The 5,655-nt window shown below is 47.4% G+C and overlaps 1 protein-coding gene across 3 annotated transcripts in view; it reads right to left on the bottom strand.

The window, feature by feature from the left end:
• SLITRK3 (SLIT and NTRK like family member 3) overlaps positions 1–5,655 on the bottom strand; it is a 34,752-nt gene that overhangs the window by 5,762 nt on the left and 23,335 nt on the right. The window contains exon 1 of one of the 3 annotated variants that reach the window (XM_017890167.1): positions 4,149–4,313. The exons of 1 other annotated variant lie outside the window; for it this stretch is intronic. The gene's annotated coding sequence lies outside the window, so the exon portion shown is untranslated. Of the gene's footprint in view, positions 1–3,130; positions 3,566–4,148; positions 4,314–5,655 lie in introns of those variants that run through there. One more of the 3 variants, XM_017890168.1, reaches the window with a different exon arrangement.

The following is a 5,655-nucleotide window of genomic DNA, read 5'->3' as shown; positions in this document are numbered from 1 at the left end:
TTTGGTTTTTTTTTTTTTTTCTTTTCTTGTAATTTATTTTTTTATTTATTAGCATGGAACCGTGAACCGTGAAAAGAAAAAGAAAAAAAAAGCTTGAGTTTAAGGATTCTCTCTCTTTCCCTCCCACTCCCTTTGCTTTGCTGAAGCTGAAGCAAAAGGGGATAAAAGGGGGTTGGGCGGGGGGACTAAGAGGAAAAAAAAAAAAAGAGCAGCAAGCTTAAGACGTGCTGGGAATGCAATAGGCTCTTCAATGGGCTTCTTTAGGATGCAGAACTGCCGCTTGGCACACTCAATAGAGGAGGGAGGAGAAGGGGCTGCAGCAGGCTTCCAGCTCTGCTGCCCCTGCCGCTGCCGCCGCGGTGGCTGCTCTCTCTGGGTACCCACAGCACATCATGGGCACTGGGAGGAAGGGCGGGAGGGAGGCAGGGAGGAAGGAAGGCTCAATCACAGTGCAGAATCTCAGAGTTCCCTTGCTCTGGCTTTAAAAATATATATATGTGCTATAACCCTGAACCCGGTATTCCACGTCATGAAAATGAGCTCCAAAGGGAACGCGCTTAGCATAGGTTCGGGAGCGAGCGCTAGGAAGCCCTGACTATACAGTTGTGAGTGAGTGAGTGTGTGTGTGTGTAGGGAAAATAAGTAGAGGGATAGAGAACACAAATTGGCAAAATAAGAAACGAGCGAAGTGGGAGGAGACCAACCTATGGGAAACATTTCTATGGTGGGGAAGGTGGAGATGGGGGAGGGGAGCAGGGGAGAGGCATTTTAGGCATTTTCTTTTCTTTCTTTCTTTCTTTCTTTCTTTCTTTCTTTCTTTCTTTCTTTCTTTCTTTCTTTCTTTCTTTCTTTCTTTCTTTCTCTTTCTTTCTTTCTTTTCTCTCTCTCTCTCTTTATTTTTTTAACTCTCAAGGAAACCATTCCCTGGATCATCTGCTCCTCTAGCTTCAAAAGCTCCCCCTCTCTAGTGCAGGTGGTTTGAAAAGTGAGACTGTCCTTCGGAATTATCTTTTTCACAGGACAGCCATTCCCTGAAATGACGGGGATGGGGGGAAAATCCAGGTCCCCAAAGCAGAAAAGCTAAATCTGTCCGATTCTGCCTGGGTGTCCCGAATAAGAGCTCAAACAGCCTGAAAGACTTGGACCGAGTTTCTCCTGCATTTTGCTTCGATCCCGTTGCACCAGGAATTCCTTTGTTGTGCTGTAGGTCAAAGCCTTCGATATCCTCTGGATTCAACAAGCCAATTCTCTGGAAGGAGATACAGACCACTTGGGTAACAATGGTACATTTCACATTCTGCCGCCGGAAAAGACCTCGCGGGATTGGGGTGGATTTAAGGATTTGAATGTTTTTGTTCGCTCTTTCTTTTTCTTTCTTATTTTTTAAACTCAAATATTTCTCCGTGAAATTTTCGGGAAGTGAATCCTAGGGAGTGGTGGGAGTGGGGATGGAAGTGATTGAAGGAAGATATTGTATTGTAGAAGGACTACCAGATGATAATTCAGGAACCCTCTCAGAGGAATTTTTTAAGGCTCAGCTGACAGCACTACAGTCCTGCCTGCTGGGAAGGAATGCAGCTTGGTGAGGAAACTGGGGAGAGCCAAGTGTGCAGCAAAGGAGTCTAATTAACAGGACCCATGTGCTGTGGATGCTCCCCATCTGCCCCCACCAGCACACACCAACCCTGTCACCAACTTGCCGAGGGGGAGAAGGGAGGGACTTTTTTGGTTGCAAAAGAACTAAACTGAACCTCAATTGCCCAAGGGCTCAAAGTTACTAGGTAGAGACGGTTTTCCCTTAAAGGACCCTTTACAAAAGCAAATTTTAAAGCAAAGCACAGCTTACATATCAATACCTTACTGCTCTACAACAGGTAAATCACCTAACAATGTGTTCCTTAAAAGTCAGTCAAAGGCAATTTCCATAATATTTTGGATTTAAAATGACCGCGCATGAGTCCACTGGCACACAGTAGCTAATTTTAGAAACATGCCACCGTAGACTAAGTAAGCAGGAGGGCAGAATTTTCTAACATTCTACCCTTAAAATTCCAGACCCACCCTATTGCTCCCATAGGTCTCAGTCAAGAAGTAAACCAATACCGATAGCCTAAGCTCAGAATCAGAGCAATTCCTTCTCCCTCCCCAGCTGCCTGCACCCGCACCCTCCTCCACCCCATCCCCCGCCCAGCACTTTGGGTATCCAATGTGCAGAGGCGGTGACTATTTATCGGGTCTTATCGGAACCCACCATGTGATGGAATCGATGGGTAACCCTGAGGCTGCCCTGAGCTTCCAGATGACGGTAAATATTGTCTCGGGGATGAAGTCTCTGTTCTTTCTTGAACTAAAACCCCTTAAGTTCTGGACCTGGGCTATGTCCTAAAGGCTATCTCATCTTTTTGCTTTCCTTTAGCTCAGGATAGCGTGTCTAAAGGACAGGGAGGTCTCCAAAAGTTAGGGGTATTGAGCCATGGGGCCCCGGTTTTTTCCGTGTCCTGTTGGGAGCGCCCAGAGCCATTTGTTTGTCCAGAGACAGGACAAGAAGCCCTTTCTCCCCGCTGTGCTCCCTTCCCACTTCCTCCTCCCCACTGCTGGATCTTACAGCTCACTAATCTCTTCAGATCTAAGATTAAATATTTCAATATGGAAGCAAACTATCTTCCCTAGAACAAGTAATTAAAATGCTGCATCATTCATTTTCTGAAGAGCTTTGAGTCGTCTATAGATCCTTTTCTAATCTGCTGTCGTCAGGCGAAACGCACAATAGTCTGTTTAGAAATGGAAAATTATTAAAAGCTCAAGCGTTTTTCCTTCTACCGCTTACAACACTAGCGAACAATCCACTGGGGGAGGGGTCCTTCGCTCTGCCGCCTGGCCTATTTGTTGGAGTTACTTACGATGTCTTCACCCAGAAAAGAGGTCCGAGGGTATGTTAGTCTCCGGTACCCCTCCTTCCACCCACGTCCTTACACCTAACTGATCCAATTCAAAACTGCAACAAACCCCTAGCACCTGTGAGCGTACAGAAGACACCGCGGCCAAACTCGATGTGCTCTACCATGCACATCCTACATGCGAGAAATACTGGTTTCAATTAGGCAAAGTAGGAAAGGATGGCGGCGAGTACCTATGGTGCAGAGCGCTCAGGATCTCCGAGGTTTGCTCCGAGGGGCTTCCCAGCGGGAGGGGCAAACTCTCTGGGAGGCTGAATTGTATCCATCATACTGTAGCCTTGTAGCTTCTCCTCTTCTGGCCACCAACTTTCCGAAAGGCTACCAAATCACGCTTGTAATCCGTTTAAATGTTTCCACCTTTGAGATTTGCAGGGAAATGGTCGCTGCATACCAATGGGAGAGCCGGGCGCGCACCTAGCGCTGCGATGTCAGTGACAGGGAGCTCAAGACCACAGCTCCCTATGCCTTCGATGGCAGGCAGGCAGGCAGGCAGGCAGGCAGGCAGAGTGAGTGTCCCAGGACTAGGTTCCTTTGATTTAAAATCTCGGTGCTCTCTATCAGTGGAGAGCTTCGTTGTTCCCGAGAGCCTGAGCTCAGTCTCTGGATTTCTCTCTTTCTCTCTTCCTGAAAGGTTGTCACTCACAATCCCTGCCCGAGGCCTCCTTCCATCCGAAAAGATGGAATTAGCCCTGCTTTTCCAGGGTGTCTTTGCTCTTTGCCCTTTAGGTGGGTGGGAGTGGGGGTGGATGGTGTGTAGATGAGAGAAGAAAAGGGTGGGGAGAGGCGGAAAGGAGGCAGGAAGGGGGCGACTAGATCTCAGATCCCAGCATTGGTCAAACGGCGAAGGTGGGGGGAAAGAAGGAGAGAGGGAGAGAAGATACAAATACACAGTATGGCTGTGCACACCAAATTCCACTTGGATTTGGGAGATCTCAGGCAAAGCACGAAGGTGAAGCGATCCCGTTGGCAGAGAGTGAGTCCCCTGACCGTTCACCATTCAAGCACCCTCACTTCTCGAGCAGGAGAAGGTGAGGGGGAGGGGGGTGGAAGGGGGAGGGGACCGCCGAACGTTTCAGGCCAAGGAGACGCTCGCGGCGGCAGCGGCGGCGGCTTCTTTTAAGACTGACCTGCTTTAAAAGTGCCACTTTAATGGCCTAGGAAATAACTAAAATCGGATTACACGTTACTTACCAACGTCTCCTCCTAAACGGAAGCTCGAGGTCGGGTATAAGGAGTCAATATAGGAAGCGCAGGGCTGGAACCTGAATGCAAATCCATCAGCCGCCCCTAAATCGCGCACCAAGGGAGCGGCGCTCGGGAGCCCCCAGATCAGCCCATCGCCGGAGCTCCGCCAGCGCGTCCCCCCCGCACCCCCGGCCCCTCCTCCGCGCCAACTGTGTAAATCAGCCGCCGCAGTCCTCTCGCCGCGCATCGCAGGCAAAATCCCGGCTTAGGAAGCAAGGAAGCAAGTGATTCTCTCTCTCTCTCTCTCTCTCTCTCTCTCTCTCTCTCTCTCTCTCTCTCCCCCACCCGGCCCCGTTCGCTCGCTCGATCTGTGCCCCTCTCCCTCTCCCCCATTATCGGTCACAACCTGGCAGCTCTTCAAGAGACACCCTGTGAAATTGAGTGTAGGGAAGTCAGCATTCTGTATCTGTGGATTGATTTGTAACTTGTATTTGCAAATGAGAGAGATGCCTGTTTGGAAAATTACAGCCCAAAAGGTGGGGGGGTGATCAAATTAAGAACATCTGAGCTGTATTGGTGGGCGGTATCGCTAAACGCCTCCGGGGAGCGGTTTCCAAGTGATTTGCAGTAATCCCCCACCTTCATGATACATGGGTGACGATTTGAAAGTACACATATTTTCTCATCTGTTTACATTTGCCAGGGGTGGGGGGGGTGGGGGAATAAAACTGTAGGGCACCGGGAGTTGGGAGGGGGGCATTTTCCGGAGAGATGCTGGATATCATTTCGTGAAAAAATTAGGTACGGACACTGAAACAATTATTACACGTATGTGAAAGTGTTATTACAACATTATAGAGGCGACCATTACCCCCACTGCAGTCATACTAATGCAGTCGTTTAATGCTCCATTCAATCTGCAGTGTAAACCAACGCAATTCTTTTTAATAGATCCCTTTCATCAGCGACTGTGTTGGAAAGAGGGCAGCCTTCCACTAACTCCCAAAGTGAATAGAAGGTAGCCTGGGGAATCATCTCTGTATCTCTTGCCATTTCTTCCTGAAGTGAATGCAATACATTCTCCAAGGCAAGCAAAGTTATTTAGCTATTATAATTGCAGAGGTAGAATGATCTTGACCCTATTTTTAAAATCATTCGAAGAACTCCAACTCACCCTTTGCAAATAAACAGTACTCTCTTTTAATTTATGTATAAAATCCTTAGACAGGCCTGGATATATGTTTTACATCTTTATTTAGTGAATTTGTATGTACTATAATTTATACCATCATTAGTTCATATTATGGACATATAATACCACAAGTTAGTGTCCATATTACCTACATTAAAAGATAGGAAAGGATGGAGTTGGTCATAGAGACAGCCAGGGGCCTGTGGAATTTTTTGGGATATATATACACAAACACACACACTAAATTTAGTATGGCAACTGTGTTGGTTCTGCATAAAGCGAATTTAGATTTCACATATATATATATATATATATATATAT

Source organism: Rhinopithecus bieti, unplaced genomic scaffold (genome assembly GCF_001698545.2).
Source record: "Rhinopithecus bieti isolate Rb0 unplaced genomic scaffold, ASM169854v2 scaffold_18956, whole genome shotgun sequence".
Lineage (NCBI taxonomy): Eukaryota > Metazoa > Chordata > Mammalia > Primates > Cercopithecidae > Rhinopithecus > Rhinopithecus bieti.
The sequence above is the reverse complement of the archived record's forward strand: the minus strand, read 5'-3'. Positions and strand labels throughout refer to the sequence as shown.